Source organism: Lissotriton vulgaris, chromosome 1_1 (assembly GCF_964263255.1).
Source record: "Lissotriton vulgaris chromosome 1_1, aLisVul1.2, whole genome shotgun sequence".
Lineage (NCBI taxonomy): Eukaryota > Metazoa > Chordata > Amphibia > Caudata > Salamandridae > Lissotriton > Lissotriton vulgaris.
This window is the reverse complement of record NC_141685.1, coordinates 681,954,318-681,971,985: the sequence shown is the minus strand read 5'-3', so window position 1 is coordinate 681,971,985 and position 17,668 is coordinate 681,954,318.

The window sequence follows — 17,668 nt, the reverse complement described above, 5'->3', positions numbered from 1 at the left end:
AGGTAATCGTTATAATTGCCTGCCATGCAGTCCTGGGCAATAATATGGTGGCGGTGCCTAGCAGGCACAGCCCGCCATATTAAGATGGCAGCCAGATTTGGCCTTTCCATGGCGGCAAAGGCATGCAGGTTTTGCCTTTGGGGGCCTATTGTGGGCCCCTGTAGTGTTGGGGGGTGAGGAGTGCACTTGGGGAGTACCTATGGTACCCCCCTACATTGGCATGCACAAGGTGGCAGGCACACCCGCAGTGCCTGTCACATTGTGCATGCCAATGAACAACATGCATATTTGACATTGTGGCGGGTGCTGCACGAAGCACTGCCCGCCACAATGTTAAATATGCTGGATGCGACCGCCAGGGTGACGGTTGGATCCTAATGGCCACAGTTGGACCGCCGCACCTCTGACGGTTAATAGACCCCTAGGTCTCCAATTCCTGCTCCAAGATGTCTTGCTAAATATCATTGAGGCAGCTGAAGCACCTATCACAGGAAAACTCAGATTGGTTGTAAGATTCCGAAGCTGTTTTTTGATGCACTGCCCACATTTCAGATTACTCTTCAGCTCCTTCTGGGTGTTATTGCCTAACGTGGAAGGGTAAAGATTTGTGTTAGGTGAAGGTTTTTTAAAACTCATTCTACTAAACCCAGTCCACTTGTTCTCGACTGTCTGTTATAAGCACCCCTTCTGCTTACTTAAACTTCGTAGCTATTCAGTATCACCTTTGCAAAGAGTGTTCCTTCCGTGAGTACTCTTTGCAAAATAAGCAGGGCCTAATATTCCTATGTACCAGTCTTCAGAGCATGAGTGCACTCCTGTGCTCTAAATGAGCCTCATAAATGATTTTAATTCAGCTGGACATACACTTATCCTGCCATTCACTGAGCATGACTATTGGAGCACCGTTGCACAACAGATAAGGAAATTAAATAAGGATAGCTAATAAAAGCGATCCTCTATTGTGCCTTTGACTTGCAGCTAAAACATGCTACATCTAATGAGAGCATTAACAAGTATCAACTTTCAGCTCTCACAACTACTGTAGTTTGGTTTGACATAACATTAACAAAACTGACCCCACTCTTTCTTGAAAAAAAACTCTTTAATAACGATTTAACATGAATAGTACTGGACAAACCTAATATACCATCTAATGTCAAGAATAATAAAAAGTTCTTGTTAAAATTAGAACAGCATTGGATTTATAGGCTGGGTAGACATAGACGAGGATAGAATGATGACATTGCATGGTAATACGTAAGCAGTCTATGAGGGTAACATCAGAAGGTATGGCGATTCAACTGACCCATCATTCATTCAACTGGTACGATAGATTGACCTGTGTGTTTCAGCATCCTCTGAACTGTGGATCTCAATTACCTGTCAGACTTGATTGCGCTTAGACCCCTTACTGCTCTTGAGACCAATATGGTCAAAAGAGGAGACAATATTTCATAAATGCATCATCAAGGACTGCCTGCGACTGGACAACTGTTTTAAGATCCCCTGGCTCTAATACATAGCTAATGCTCATAAAGATCTGTTTAAACTTATGATCCTGGAAAATCCAAATGAAGTTATGTTATGTTAATTAATTTTCTAACGAGCACAGCTACTCCAAGGAGTGTCCAGGCGTGAGCACAGAGGGACTGAAAGCACAACTGAACTAAACAAAGTGATGAGTTTTTAGCAATTTTTTAAAAGCCACAGGATCTTCAGTATTACGAAGTGCAAGTGGCAAAGCGTTCCAGGCCTGGGCTTCCAGAACGGCAAGAGAACAGCCACCCAACCTGTGCCGATGAAAACGGGGAACCTTTGCCAAGCGGAGGGCGGAGGAGCGTAGCAGTCTCCCTGGAACATAAAAAGAAAACCGTTTCTGCAAGTAGGTTGGCCCAAGGCCATGCTGGGCATGATGGTCAGTAGTAATAGATTTAAAAGAGCCAAAGAAGAGTGCGGAGATAACTTTGCATGCTACTTTGTAGTAACCACCAGCGCAGCGTGGTTAAAGAAATTTCTCCCAAAAGCAAAGCTGCTGCTTTTTGCACCACTTGAAGTTTGTTAAGAGAGTATGCTGGAATCCCCACATTAAGCACATTAGCGTAATCAAAGCAGGAGAAAAAGAGTGCGTGGACTACTGTCTCTTTCGCCACCTGTGGGAGAAGTGAAATAAATCTTCTTAAGATTTTGAGGAGGCCTAAGCAGCACCATGAGAGTCTCTTTACCTGGGTGGCAAAAGATAAATTATCCTCAAACCAAACTCCCAAGTTCTTAGCAATGCTGCTGCTGGAAGATAGTGGCAGATACTCAGATGGCCAGATCAAATCTCTAAAGCCAGGAGGAAAGTTACCATACAAGAGTATGTCCGACTTGTCCCCATTGCATTTTAATTGGGCACCCGCAAGCCACTTAAATACCGAAGACAGGCAGAATTGAACGGGTGCCACGGATTCCTCATCCTTTTTCCAGGTGAAAAGTAACTGGGTATCGTCAGCATAGGCGATCACCTTAGCCCCCAGACCCTCAGCCAATATGACTACAGGAGTAAGATAGATGTTAAACAAGAGTGGGCTAAGGGACGACCCCTGTGGGACCCCAGTAGTAACTGGCAGAGTGGCAGACGTGGCCGGTGGAAGCCAGACTTGTTGTTCCCTGCCCTCCAATAAGGACTTAATACAGCACCAAACCAACCCTGAGACACCAAACTCCGCGAGTCAGTCAAGCAACAGAGAATGAGGACCCGTATCAAAAGCAGCCGACAGGTCAAGCAGCACTAAGGCTGCTCTCCCACCGGCATCAAGGCACTCATGAATAGCCTCAGACACTTCTACCAAAGCCAATTTGGTCCTGTGAGAGGACCAAATGACCAACTGAGCTGGGTGCAAGATGTCAGCTCACTCCACAAACTCAGTAAACTGTCTATTCACTACCTTCTCACAGACTTTGGTGAGACTGGGATGAAGAGAAAGGGGCCTATAGTTCTCAGGAACCAAGGGATTGAGGGAAGTAACAGGGATGTCCAAACAGGAGATAAAGAACACTTTTCTGTTTCATAAGAAGGAGTGCGGATTGAGATCTGTAGGGAAGCAATATCAGTTTTATTTTTCGTATATAGATTCTGATGGTTTTCAAACTGCCCTATCACTAGTCACGAGACCCTCACACCGCTTTGTTTTAACAAGATTGAGATTAGGTCTTGTGTATCATTTAGTAGCATTTCCCAGTAGGAAACAGCGACTAATCTCCCCTTGTCCATGTGATGGGCATACTAAACAAAGCACCTTGCACTTTCTCCTTTTATGTGATTTGCATTTGAATTTCCGAATTATTTATTTAAAACCTCTGTTCAAAAAATATCACACCATAACCACCAATGCTGCTATGAGTCTACTGTTTACACTAAGAGAGCCCGAGATTTGTTTTTATGCTGCAACATTTATTTTAAGATCAATCCATGCAAGGAAAACTATGATGTTTTAATGTTTTATGAACTGTGATTGTATTTTTCCGCCTTTTATGAAGTTGTAACTGGATTTTAGTATTTGTGTATGTACATTTGCTTTTATGGTTGCTACACTTTAACCGAATAAAGCTTATTGGATTGAATCGAATTGACCTGTGTACTCGAATGGGGTGTAATCAAATGTATACATCCATCTGGGATAAGGCAATGTAGGGTAATCTGTGAGGTTATTGTGAATGCACTGGCAAGAGTAAGATAAGTACAGCACCAGAAATCTATCTTCATGATACTGATTTACATATTGCAATAGGATGTACTAATTTGTATATTTGAGTAGAAAAGTTTGTTATTCTTCGAATACAGCTACTCAGGTGTGTCAGCCCCTATGTTTCTTCGGTAGTGTTGATGCTCTAGCAGCCCATTGATCCACTGGTGCAACGCTGTTACGTTTGCCAATGTGCAGCGTGTACAAACTGAGATGCTAGGATACTCCTGCTAATGTCGGAGGGTCAGAAGCGGTATCGCAGGAGGCTTCGGTCTCTTGATGAAGTAAGTAGGGGACTAATACAGGGGCATGGCTTGGGAGTCATTGGCTAATATGGGATGGTATTGCAAACATGGAGATACTCTTCACGCTGTAGGCTCCGATTTGATTATGATTTGTGACTAACTAATTTGGAGAAAAGGTATAATGGATAGTATTGATTTGTTATATATAGGGTAACGCTCCCGCTCCCACCCCTGGTTAAGAGTCATAAGGTAAACGTTTGGGTAAGATAACCAATGACTTTAATGTTTGTTTTCAACTCCACATGACAATTCAGAAGTGTTTTTGTAGTGCCACACGATTTGGCAGTGTTTTCATTTTAAATACAGGAATGAAGTGCATGCACCACCTAATTGGTATCTGGAATGCGCTACCAAGTATTTTTCTGGGCATGTTAAAGAATACAACCACCGTCTTTAAAAATACGGTGGATAATGATGTTTTTTTTCTTACAGAGAAAACTCCTAACGTCAGAAACATAGATGACAAAAGTATGGTCACTGCATGGTATTATTGGTAATCATTGAACTTACTGAGCCATGGTGAAAGTGATTTAAAATAAGGATCTCACAGTCCTGAAGAAGGTCATTGACCCTTAGTGGTGAACATAGGATTGGCCTAAACATGTTGACAATAATATTTGGAGGGATCGTAGGGTAATACCCTGAGACCATCCGATCTTGGTTTTTTAATCCTATCTGAGGAACCCAAAATAAATGAACTAAGAATGAAGATGGCATACTTAAGATCATTTTATCTGCACTTTAATCAGTGGGTCCCTTAAGAAAAGAGTGATAAAAAGAATATATTGCCTTGCCCCCACGGATGATGACACAGGGTGTGTAGTAGCAGCCCGATGATGAAGCATGGCACTAATAGTGGGTAAGGGCACTTTTATACCTTAGGAATGGAACCCAGACATGCAGTCTTTTATAAAGCTATACCTCTTCAACCTGTGTGATTGAAAACATAACATTGGCCAGTTTAAGTGGTTTAGCATTATAAATGAGGATGAAAGGGAACACAAATCCCTGAATACTTCTTTGGTTCAGGTTAAGCGAAATTCTGCAGCCGTTAACTTAGGGACACACAGCTATTTGTCAAAAGATGCCACCAGTGAAAAATTAAGAGTAAGAAACGCCAGCATTATGTTGACTATCTGCATTCTCATTGGACTGGAACTTCATTCAAACTTAGAACAGAGTTTCTCAACCTATGAATGTTACATTTATCCAAAGATGCAGAGGATCAATACAGCTACCTGTTCTTCACTCTACTCCTACCAGAAACTGTTACTTCTTGGAAAATGCAGGATGCTGAATTGATGCAATGAATTAAACATAGCGTAACTTGAAATTAGTTGCAACAAGTCAATCAGCAGAATCACCAGAATGCCAACATGGCACAGAAAGCAACCTAATCTGCTAGCAATGATGTTGCAACGTAAATTGTGGAAGACGGCTATGAATTATACACTGCTTGGCCTAAGCAAACTGGCAAGACTTCATGATCTTGCGAACATGGTTTATTCTTGTGTGATGTAGCACAGGGCAGTAAGTTCAAATTTCTGGTTTTATAATTGCTCTGAATACAATTTCTGCTTATGTCTTTCATCCTGTAAAGCTGTAGGCCATAACATCTTACCTGGAGCTCAGGGCATGCCTTCCAGTTCTCTTATTGTTTCCTCACCAAGAAATAGTTATTTTTTTATATTTTGGCCAGGATTGGAGTGTAGTGCCTACTATATTAAGGGATGCTCACCGCATGGCAAGGCATCCAATTTGGTGGAATCCCGTTGTTGGGGACTGTTTAGCATTTCTCTACTTGTCTGAATGCATGATATAGTGATGAGAAAAGAATATAATATACATTATTAAATTACACAATTAAATTTAGCTACCTTGAGAGAGTTGATCTTCTCAGGTCTCCTAGGTTAAGCGCCATAGTGTTGACGCTCCTCTACCGGTTGAAATCCTGACTGACGATCAGCCAACTGCTATCTACTTTTCGGAATGTTAGAGGATCCTGTGTTCCTGCAAACTACGATTTTTCCTTATTATGGTAAACTTGAATTTGTTTTAAATGTATGAGGGTTCGACACCTAACAGTGCTTCTATTAAAGTAACAAATCATCATTGAAACTTGGGGTTCATTTGGTAATATAACTGAAGTACTAAATATACACTCATGGGTAGATAGAATGCTCTCACTGTGCTGAATTACTTAAATAACTGCTTCTATTATGCTTCTTGATGGATTCTCATTTCCAAATTCTTAATATTTTTGCCCCTCAAATTCAACTTTGGACTGGTGTTAAGGCAATGGCTTTGCCTTTCTCGGATTTTGAATAGTATCACAATTAAATGTCATTACCCTTCTATCTCCCTTAATTGTCTCTATGCGTTTCAGGATACCTCACCCTGTATTACCAGTGACATAAGATACACAGCCCATATATGTTTCGGTTTATCCTCATTATAAGCCCACAGTAGAAGTCTACTGGCTTCTCGGCAATGTGCTTTTAGACGAGGAATCCAAACAAGGACTGATGCATTCAAACAAATATCTAGTTGCAGACATGAGTTTCCAATACCTCTGTTACCACTGAGACTTTCACATTCTTGACATAAGGGACTCTTATTTTTCAAGAGGTTCTTGTACCACTTTCAACTATTCATCGACTCTATCAAATAGCCGTAAAACATGGACTTAGACTTTGTGCAAAACTGCACAACTAGGGTTGAAGGTCAAAGGCATGCATACACACACCAGTTTCAAGGTCCCTATCACTAAACTGTACATCCCTAGACCATTCCCTTACTTCCCACGCGTGCAGCACATCACTTCCTGATATTGATACATTACATGTGCTGAGAATCCCAGTGTGCTTCCTCACAGCTGTGCCGAGAGTTTGAATATAATAGGCAACCTTTATTCATATACTCTGTGTTTCTTCCTCCCTTACCACCAAACAGCCTTGAAAACCCCCCAGACTTTCTCACTATTCCTGGGCCGAAACACATGTTGGATGAACTGCAACAACAGCATGTTAATCTGCCTACTCGCACTTTGTATTAAAACGTGCTAGCCTCCTTCTATGTCTCAAATCTTGCTAGTTCTTGCTAACAATACAATGTTTAACAAAAAATGTATCTATGCAAGCACATGGCAATGATTGTTTAGAAGCATTCGGTAGTTGCAGCTAAATTTTAGAAATACATTCTCTATTTCCAGTTGACGGAATGGGGCTATTTCAACTCAGTCCATCTCTTCCAGATTATGACATGCACATATGCTATCAAGCGACCATGAACACGTGCATATGTAAACACAGCGCGCCAAACTGCACCGACTCTGTCACATTTTCTCAAGGTCCTCTCAGAAAAAAGAATTGCTTTAAATCGGTTTGTGTGTTGTTGCCACCAACTTGTCTCTTTGTCAGGTTCCACGCTCCTAAGGGTAATCAGATCGATTTTCTTCCTTGTTCTTACAGCTCTGCACAATGTCACAAACACTTTGCCAGCATGAAATTCAGCCTCTAAAATATCTGCTTCCAGCTGTCAAATTCATTTCCATTCTTGTCTTGGAAGAATTACCTAGATAAGCATCATCTGCGGCGGCATAAAATTAATGTCCGGAAAAACAATTCTTGAAATGTTCCGGGTGAGTGACTCTGGTTCTGGACATTGATTTTGTACGTTTGTTGTTTACTTTCTTTTCTTATGGTATTGATTTCACAGTGGCGTGAGGTGAAGCTATTTATCCTGCTCGAACTTTCTACTGCAATTCTCAGTTACATAAGAATTGCAGCATGGAATTATTATGAAAATCATTTATACTTTCACTGTCGATTTATAGTGACTATATTTGTAAACTCTTTTTAATGTTTAAAAAATATATTTAGGGGGCGTGGCTATCAGCCAAGCAAGATGGCTGCATAGTTACAGAGCTCCGGGGATTATCAGCCCTTTCCATCTATCCGCCTACTGATCAGTATAAAAACAGCACTCCAGGGACACATCTCGAGGTCCGGCACCGAGCTGGAACAACTGGTGAAACTCCGGAACGAATCCGGTGCGGGGAACCGCACACAGGAGGAGTGATCGGAAGAGGCCTACGAGACGCGAGAAAGCCGCGGCCTAAAGTTGCAGAGGGCCCGGACCTATCACAAAGGCGAAGCAACAGTAGGAAAGAGGCTTACTGGGGGAGAGGCTGGCGCACAGCGCTACTAGGACCGGAACGACCCGGAAAGACCCAGTGACACTCTAAGGCATGCAGCGGTGGCGGTGTAGGGTGGGCGGACGGCCGGAGAGAAGATTAGGCGCTCCGGTCCCAGAGACGCTCTATAGCTACCACTCAGCGTGGAGGTGGAAAGACGGCAAGTACAGAGGCAGATGGAGCGCCAAGCAGTAGAGGTGAGGCCCGGCCACGGTAAAGTTACTGGTGACCAGAACCCGAGGTGATACAGTGAGACTGGCACTGAATCGGTGCTGAGGTGTGAACTCTTCATTATCCACCAAAGCAGGCCAAGCAGGCCCTCCCACCCCGCCCCCCAGAATAGAGGCGTTTTACTGAGTACGACACCAGCGGTCTGGCCCACTCTGACACCCAGTGCACCGCCACTTAAACCTGGAATCTCGCGACATCCAGGGCCATCAGAGGCACAGGTCCACAACACAAGAACGTAGCCAGGAGCACACCACAGTACGGACCGCATACAGAGAATTACTGACGGACCCAGGGCACCACCACTCCATAATACGGCATCACCCCTGATAGCGAGAACAATACTTAACGCCCAGCGGAACTGGCAAACAAAAGAAAGTCCATTACCCATCGGCGGGTCTCAAAACCCTCCACCATAGAGACCATGTCGGGCAGAGGAGCACGGAACCTGACCACCCAGGCCAAACTGGACAAATTTGGATATGATAAAAGTTTACCTCCGCTGCCAGAAGGGCGTCAATCCGCAGGCAAGGGGTCAGACAATGAAGGAGCAAAGAAGGTCACGCTAGAGGACATAATGGCAGCCTTATTGAGTGTACAAACCACGGTAGGGACAATTTCAACAGATGTCTCCCTGCTAAGAGCAGATTTTCAAAAAAAGTCCGACAGAATCAAAGAAGTGGAGGTGGTCACCAAGTCACTGGTGGAGGACACTTCGGAGCTACAAGTAGCCATAATCAGTATCGAGGCGGAAAACAAACTACTCAAAGAAAAGCTTGACGACCAAGAAGGGAGTTCAAGAAGAAACAACGTGCGCATTCTTGGCATTCCGGAAAGCGAGGGCGCCGGAGCTATTGATCTCTACGTAGAGGAGCTGGTCAAGACAAGAACCAAAATGTCTGTCGAGTTTTTTTTCAGTGGAAAGAGCACAGAGTCTCCGGTGGTAAACCAAAGCCTGGGGCGGCCCCAAGACCAGTACTAGCCAGATTATTCAATTTCCGTGACAGGGACGTGATCCTACATGCAGCCAGAATCTCGCCACCGGTTAAAGTACTGAATTCAACAGTGACTTTCTTCCCAGATTACACAGCCGAGGTATCCCGCCGCAGAAGAAACTTCATGGACGTTAAGAAAGACCTGGGAGCAGAGGAGCTGCCCTTTTCCATGCTGTTTCCAGCACGACTCAGAGTAGTGGCTGAGGGGAAGACGTGGTTCTTCGACACTCCGGAAGCAGCATATGGCTAGCTTGAGGGATAGAGGCGAACAGACAGACCCAGTCGCGGAAGCAGGAACCATCACCGCCGGATGGAAGAGGATAACTCTGGAAGTCAAGTATCCCAGCGAACAGAAGCGGAACACATGCCAGGGGCGGCCAAAAATGGATTAGACCCGGATCCGCACTCCTAAAGGATAGCTTTCTAAATCACTGAAGGTTCCCAGGATAAAAAAGGGTTGGACCGGCTGTGGACACTGGACTGCGATGTACCTTGGAGAGCAGAAAGGGCTGCTACTCCCGCTGGAACCTTTACCCCGGCAAGCAAGTAACATGGTTGGGGATGGGAAAAAGCACTCTGCTAAGTTGGGGAGGCGGGCGGTTGTAAGTCCGTTAAACAGGGAGGCAGGGAGTGGGGGGAGGGAAGGGGAAGGGAATGGTTTGTTTTTTGCCTAATTCAGTTTTGATGTATGTTAGCAGGGTTGATAGATCCAGAAGTAGAGCAAATGGGTTGCAGTTCCAGATGTTCACACACAGAGCAAACATCAAGGAGTTCACAACATGACGACACCCACCCCGTAGCCCTAAAGACCCAAGTAACATCGTTGAAGTTGGTCACTTGGAATGTCCATGGCCGGGGCGATAAGATAAAAAGAGGATTAGTACTGTAAGCACTGAAGCGCCTAGGTCCTGCATTAGCATTACTACAAGAGACACACCTCACAAGATCGGCATGCAAGGCGTTAGACAGGTGGGGAAATAAAATGGCGGTACATTCAGAATTTTCCCCGGGATACAGGGGGACGGGAATACTAGTGAAGAAAAACTCTCCCTTCATAGTACTCCAAACCAAGACGGATGATAAGGGGCGCTTTGCGGCGCTGCAGGGTCAATGGGAAGGCAGACTCCTTACTGTGGTCTCAGTCTATATCCCCCCGGCACTACACACGGTAGCGCTTCCGGCACTAAGCGACTTCCTCCTTGCCCTGCCAGAGGGCGAGCTTATCACTGTAGGAGACTTCAATGCCACGATGGACGCTACAATAGATCGGTACCCACCCCGGCCTGCGCAACCCAGCATCTCACGCTTCCAGGGTTTTACAGAAGCATTGGGCCTAGTAGATGTTTGGAGGCATGCAAACACCACGGCACGCAGATACACATTTCATTCAACGGTACACAATAGTCTGTCCAGGATAGACTATTTCTTAATGTTGAACGCAAACCTACAAAACGTTGGGGAGGTGGATATCAAGCCTAGGGGCATTTCGGATCACTCTCCAATAGTACTAACTTTTTCCTACCGACAGAAATCACGCAGGAGAGTATACCCTATCTACCCAGGTTATCTCCATATCCCTCACATGAAAAAATCTTTAAGTATGGCCACAAAACATTTCTCTGCAGAAAATGTGGGTTCGGTTGACTTACCCGCCATGGTGTGGGAAGCATACAAAACTGTCCTTAAAGGCAAGCAATAGCTTTCATTACAGGACATAAGAAGTAAGGGTGGGCGTAGTGTGCGTAGTCGCGCTCCGCAGAGCTACGCGAAGTTGCTCCTGCACTCCGCGAGCTTCGCATAGCTCCACAAGCATGCGTAGTACCTTGTTCGACCCATTTGTAGGTGCTGATGCTGCACGTGGCAGCCTTTCTCCTTACAGTCAACATTTTGCAAGGTGGACGCTTTAGCCCGTACTAGAAAGGGAAAGCGTTAAAATACTACTAACCTGTGTGCAATGTTTTTTTCATGACAAAAAAATCACAGCTGACTCCCTTAATATACACCCAAGTGGCAGCCATCGTATTACAGGGATTTGACGTGTTTTGCCAAAGAAGTTTAAACTGCTAACACGTCTGTGTTATTACATTCTTTTGCAGTTTCCTGTAAATGGGAGAGAACGCAAACATGTCCAAAGCCCCCGCCCACAAGTGCGCTGCTCTAAGTGGAACGCAACTAGATGACAGCTGAACGCATTGCACAGTGCCTCGAAGCACGTCTAGAGTGCATCCCTGCATGCGTTTCTGTACCACTGTGGCCTCATCAAGGAGCAGCACCACTGAGACTTACCTGGTCCCCGGGCTCCACGGATTTCACCAGCTGCTTATCCTTGTACAGCGACCACAGCCCGATGTTTGGCAAGAAAACCAAAGCCACCATAAACAAAAATGTCATCTGCAGTAATCTCTTCTGCTTCTTCTTCATTGCGGAGCAGGCGATGTTCACTAGATCCCACTTATCCAACAGGGGTCACTCCCAGCACAATGCGCCGATTTCTCCTGACCGGCGAGAAACTTCCCGTGCAGCTCAGTGCAGAGAGAGCAGCGGCTCCCAGGAAGTAGCGCCGAAGCCGAGCCCTCTTATTCACAGGACGGGCCACTCAGATATTACAGCAGTCTGTGTAGTATCACCCCCTGTTAATGGAAGCACAAGAGGTACACATGAGGAGGGAGTAGGGACGATCTTTGCAGGAGAGGGAGAGATCTGAACGAATAGCACTCAACAAAAAGGTGCCCTGTTGCTTTAAATCTGAAGATGCAGGTGTGAGCGGTGCGTTCCTTGACCCGCTCCCTCGGGCACTACCCACCAAGTTCCACCAATTAGAACGTCACCTCACGGCACACCGGGGTCTTGTAGGAAAACTCCCAAACTTTAGACAGACATTGACAGAGCCACACTCCTCGGTGCTGCTATTACCATCTCATCTGAAAGTTCGTAAAAGGCAATTACCATTAAAATACTGGACATGCATTGGCCAGGCTCGACATATATTGAGGCAGTTACAAAGAGACCACGAGGTCTTGAGAAACGCAGGCACTGCGCGACTTCTGAACACTTTTATAAATGAGCCAGATGTGAGTGAACCTCCCCCAGTAAGTTGTTTGAACTCGAGAAAGCCTGCGCCAGAAGTGTCATCACACAGCGTGTGGTGATTCATATGCAAGCGTTAGATCAGGTAAAATTCAGGGTTTCTCTGGCTGCTTCTAATGTTTTCGAGTCTAAGATTTGTTTACAGATCCTTCTAATGTTCTTGTTTACCAGCGTGTCATTCTATGTAGCCCGCGCGAGAAAGAAATTACTACGCTACGCTGCAGATTGCGGAGTAGCCGACAACTACGCATTCTATGCGAAGCGCGAAGTTGCCGCTACTCCGCAAACTCCGCGAACGGAGCGTAGTTCTTTGCCCAGGGTTAATAAGAAGGAGACACAAAAAGAACTTTCTGAGCTAGAAACAGCACTACAGGCGGCCGACAGAGCACACTCACTAGACCCTTAACCAGACACTGAGCATGCCCTGTGCCATCAGATCGATACAATCAGGGAAAGCACTGGGACCCAACGGGATCCCGATTGAATGGTACAAACAGATGTCAGAAACCATAAGCCCACCCCGGACGGCAATGTACAATGATAGTCTAGAAAAGGGTGAGCTGCCACTGGATCAGCGACTAGCTACAATAGTAGCAGTCCCTAAACCTGGTAAGCCGCCGTCGCAAAGCACATCATACCGCCCTATATCGCTGCTAAACGCAGAGGCGAAGATTTTAGCCAAATTGCTAGCTAATAGATTAATGACCCACTTGCCCCATTTAATACATCCAGACCAATCGGGTTTCATGCCTCATAGGAACACTGCACTCAACCTCAGACGTCTGCATGGAGCTCTAGCAAGGGCTACGTCACTACTAGAGCCAGCAGTGATATTGTCATTAGATGTGAAGATGGCCTTTGATATGGTCGATTGGAGGTATCTCTTTGTGCTTCTCTTAAGTCTGGGATTCGGGCCTCTGTTCTGTGCATGGACACGACTCCTCTACACGAACCCCATGGCTCAAGTGGTAGCTAATGGACACATATCAGGTGAGATACAGTTGGCAAGAGGGACGCGCCAGGGCTGCCCCCAGTCTCCGCTCCTGTTCGCACTGGTCCTGGAGCAATTGGCGACCCTGATCTGAGGAACCTCGCTGCTCAGAGGAATTCAGTGGAAGGAAGGATGGGAGGATCGTCTCTCACTCTATGCAGATGATATATTAGTATATCTCACAAATCCAGACCGCTCTATACCAGAACTCCTTGCCCTATTCGATGACTTTGGGAAGATGTCAGGGTACACTATAAATTGGGATAAGTCAATCCTATATATACTGCGGGGACCAGCGCCACATTTACCTCCCGACTGTCCACTAGTAGTAACGACTGAATCATTCAAGTATCTGGGTATATACGTTGCAAAAGACCCAACGGAATTATTTTTCAAGAACCTAGCACCCCCGCTGAGGTTACGTGGTTTTCGACTTCGCTTCGTATCTAGCTGCCATTTTGTGTTTAACCGCCATTTTGGCGTTGCCTCACTCAGGCAGCACGGCGGACATGGTGAACGCGATGTTTTTGCTTTTGCAGCTTCAACGTGTCCTTCCCGTTAAAAAGTAACTTCTGCCTATGTTTACGAAACTGATGTCAGGGTCTCCCGAGTTTAGTAAATCCATGTCTAGACTGATTAATCCATGTCTTACTCCACTGTTATGGTCTCACCATTCTTCTTGACTTTTTCTTGTTTAAATGACCTTCGCTATTCTCTTTGTGTGTTCTCCTGTTACATAGACTGTCCTTAAGTATTCAACATGTTCTACCACCTGCAAATTGAATTACGGATGCTAGTGTTGATTAACTTGTGGGGAGGAGAACACACAGGGTCTGAAAGGAGGGTGCGTTTTAGACATTCGATAGCTTGTTTTCAAGCATTTGTAAACATATGTACTATAAGAGACTGTGAGCCACGGAATGAAGTGGCAGTCTCCTGATAACCTACCCGCTGGTGTACTTACAGGACCACTGTGCTTAGCTGCAGCTAATAAATCTGCTTTTCTATGCCGAATAAGAGTGTCACGTGTCTGTCTGCCAAAGCAGGTGAACCCGGAGATTTCAGGCGTGCCCTGCGCCGCCTGGCCCATAAGGTCAGGTTCTCCACCGCTGGAGAGACTGCGGAGTGACGTAATGCACTGGGCCTCCTTGCCACTGATGTTGCTGGGTAAAGCGGCATTATATAAGATGATGGCCTTGCCACTGTTTCTCTATGCGCTTGAAAATACACCATTCCCTGTCCCACCTCGATACTCTAAACAAGTGGCAACACAGGTGTCAGCACTTCTTTGGGGCCCCAGCCCAGCACGCATAGCGCAGGCAAAATTGAACAAGAGTTGGTATGATGGTGGGATAGCACTCCCCGATGTAAAACTGTATTACTGGGCAGCACAGCTCAAGGTCATTAATCAATGTATCCATGCACCTCAGGACCACCCAGCATATAAAGCAGACAGAGCACAGTTGGGCACGAACAATATGCTTGCAGCTCTATACAATAAAGGGAAGGCACTGAAACTAGAGGGTCCCACTTAACATACAGTGACACTATGGCACACTGCACATACCCGGCTGGGTTGGAAAGGCGTACTAACTAAGCTGACTCCACTCTGGGATACCAGAAAACTAGGCCAGCTACGTTATAGCAAGGGCTTTGACCAATGGGACAGCATAGGTATCTCCACAGTAGGCGACCTGTGGGACGGTGGGACTGTAATACCATTCCCACAACTACAGGCGCAATACAACTTGGGTCCAAACGAAATTTATAGATATACACAAATACGGCATGCACTGTTAGCTGCTATACCACCAGATACCGCAGTTCCAGACTCCACACCACTGGAGGACCGACTGCTCACTGACCACATGCAAAGAAGAGCCACGCCCTTCACATATAGAAAACTGATTAACAATTTTCCAGACCCGACAGTCATATTAAAGGGGCACTGGTCACAGAGGTTGGGGACATGGACGACTCTGAATGGCAAGAAAACGGCAGGAGTTTGCTTTGGTCTTCTCCGTTCAGCTCGCAAAGTCCTGCCTCTTCTTCCTCCGATATCCAGGAAGTTGCTTATTCAGGGGCTTATCGTATCAAGACTCGACTATAGCAATGCTATTTTTTTAGGTGCCCCTGAAGCAACGTTTAATAAACTTCAGCAGGTCCAAAATGCTGCTGCAAGGCTGCTTACGAATGTGCCAAGGATGCAGTCAGCTAAACCTGCTTCGAAGGCACTGCACTGGCTCCCGGTGCGGGAAAGGGTCAAATTCAAGGCTCTTGGCACAGCGCATAACATTCTTCAGGGGAAGGGACCTCCTATCCTGAGGAATTTAGCTGTGCCCTGCAAGGCTAATAGAGCGTTGCGCTCTGACCAGAAACATCTGCTCCAAATTCCCAGAGTGAAAAGGGCCCGTACCGGCGGGAGAAGATTCTCGGTCAATACAGCCACCCTGTGGAATGCGCTACCTCTGAGGTTGCGCTCAGAGACTTGTATTCTTCGGTTTTGAAAACTTCTCAAAACTCATCTGTTTCCTGCTTGACGTTGCTGAACCGGCCTCGTGTTGATTGTTGGCGCCTGGACAAGCGCTGGGATGCCCTAGGGTAACTATGCGCTATATAAAATTCCAAATAAATAAAATAAATAAGAATCCCTGGCATCACCTAAAGAGGTATGGATATCCGCAAGGCTCCGGTTGTACTACACTCGAACGACATTACATAGAATTCAAAGGGCACAACACCCATATTGCCTCCGTGGATGCGGGGAGGAGGGATGATTTTATACACACACTGTGGGATTGTGCAATAATCAAGGAATACTGGCGCAAAGTGTTGCGAACGATATCGCAAGCGATAGGGGTGTCACTTCTGCCTGAACCACGTAGATGCATACTCAACTTGTGGGAGCCTAATGACCTTACACGACAAGGACAAATTTGGGTCACGTAGGAGCAATAGTAGGGGCGCATCTTGCGCCCCTACTATTGCTAATATATACGTAGCACACTTTGAGGAACGTTTAATATTCAACGAGGTAGCCCCGTTTATTGAGTCGGTATTTTATTGGTCGAGGTACATCGACGATATCATATTCATCTGGGACGACAATGAAGACATCCTTCAAGAATTTATATCTTGGTTGAATGTTTGTGACCCTAATTTAAAATTCAATGCCAAAATGACCAATACTGAAATTGAATTTTTAGACCTAATGATCAGACATGATCAAGGAAAACTGATCATGGATCTTTTTGTAAAGCCCACTGCCCGTAACACTCTCCTTCATTACAGCAGTTTCCATCCTATAACACAAAGAAATAGCATTCCATTCAGCCAATTTCTTAGATTACGCAGAAACTGCACCAAATTAACAGATTTCGATGAAAGGGCTGCTGTAATGAAGGAGAAGTTTAAAGAGCGAGGCTATCCCCATAGACTCATACGTGAGTCTTGTAAAAGAGCAAGATATTATGATCGACAACATCTCTTAACAAATACTAAAACCAAACAAGATGCAAATCTTATATTTGTGACTAGCCATTCAATGCTTAACAATCAGGTACGCCAAATCATATATTCTAATTGGCATATATTGAATGTCAACAAAATTGGTCATGAAATAATACCTAAACCATTATTTGCATTTCGCAAAAATAAGAACTTAAAAGATATGATTGTCAGATCACGTATGCAAATGGAAAAGAAAGACATACAAAGACATATCATTACTGGGGATCCAGTAATTGGAAATTATAAGTGTGGAACTTGCAAAGTCTCTCCTCAAGCTATTGAAACACACGTGATTCAACATAATGGAATCACCATTCAGCTGAACTACATGACTAACTGTAAAACTAAAAATATCATTTACTTACTATTATGCCCATTTAATCTGGGATGCGTTGGAGAATCTTCACGATCTATCTGCACTAGAGTTACGGAACATAAATTGGCTATCCGCACAAAGAAGGTAAATGCCCCTTTGGTCGCCCACTACTTAGAACAAGACCACAAACCAGAGGAAGTTAAATGGGTCATCTTGGAAAAGATTACCCCAAAAGAAGGTCTATGTACTGAAAAAATAAAAGAAAAAACGCCAAGTATTTTGGATTTTTACTTTGGATACAGTGGGCACAGGGCTC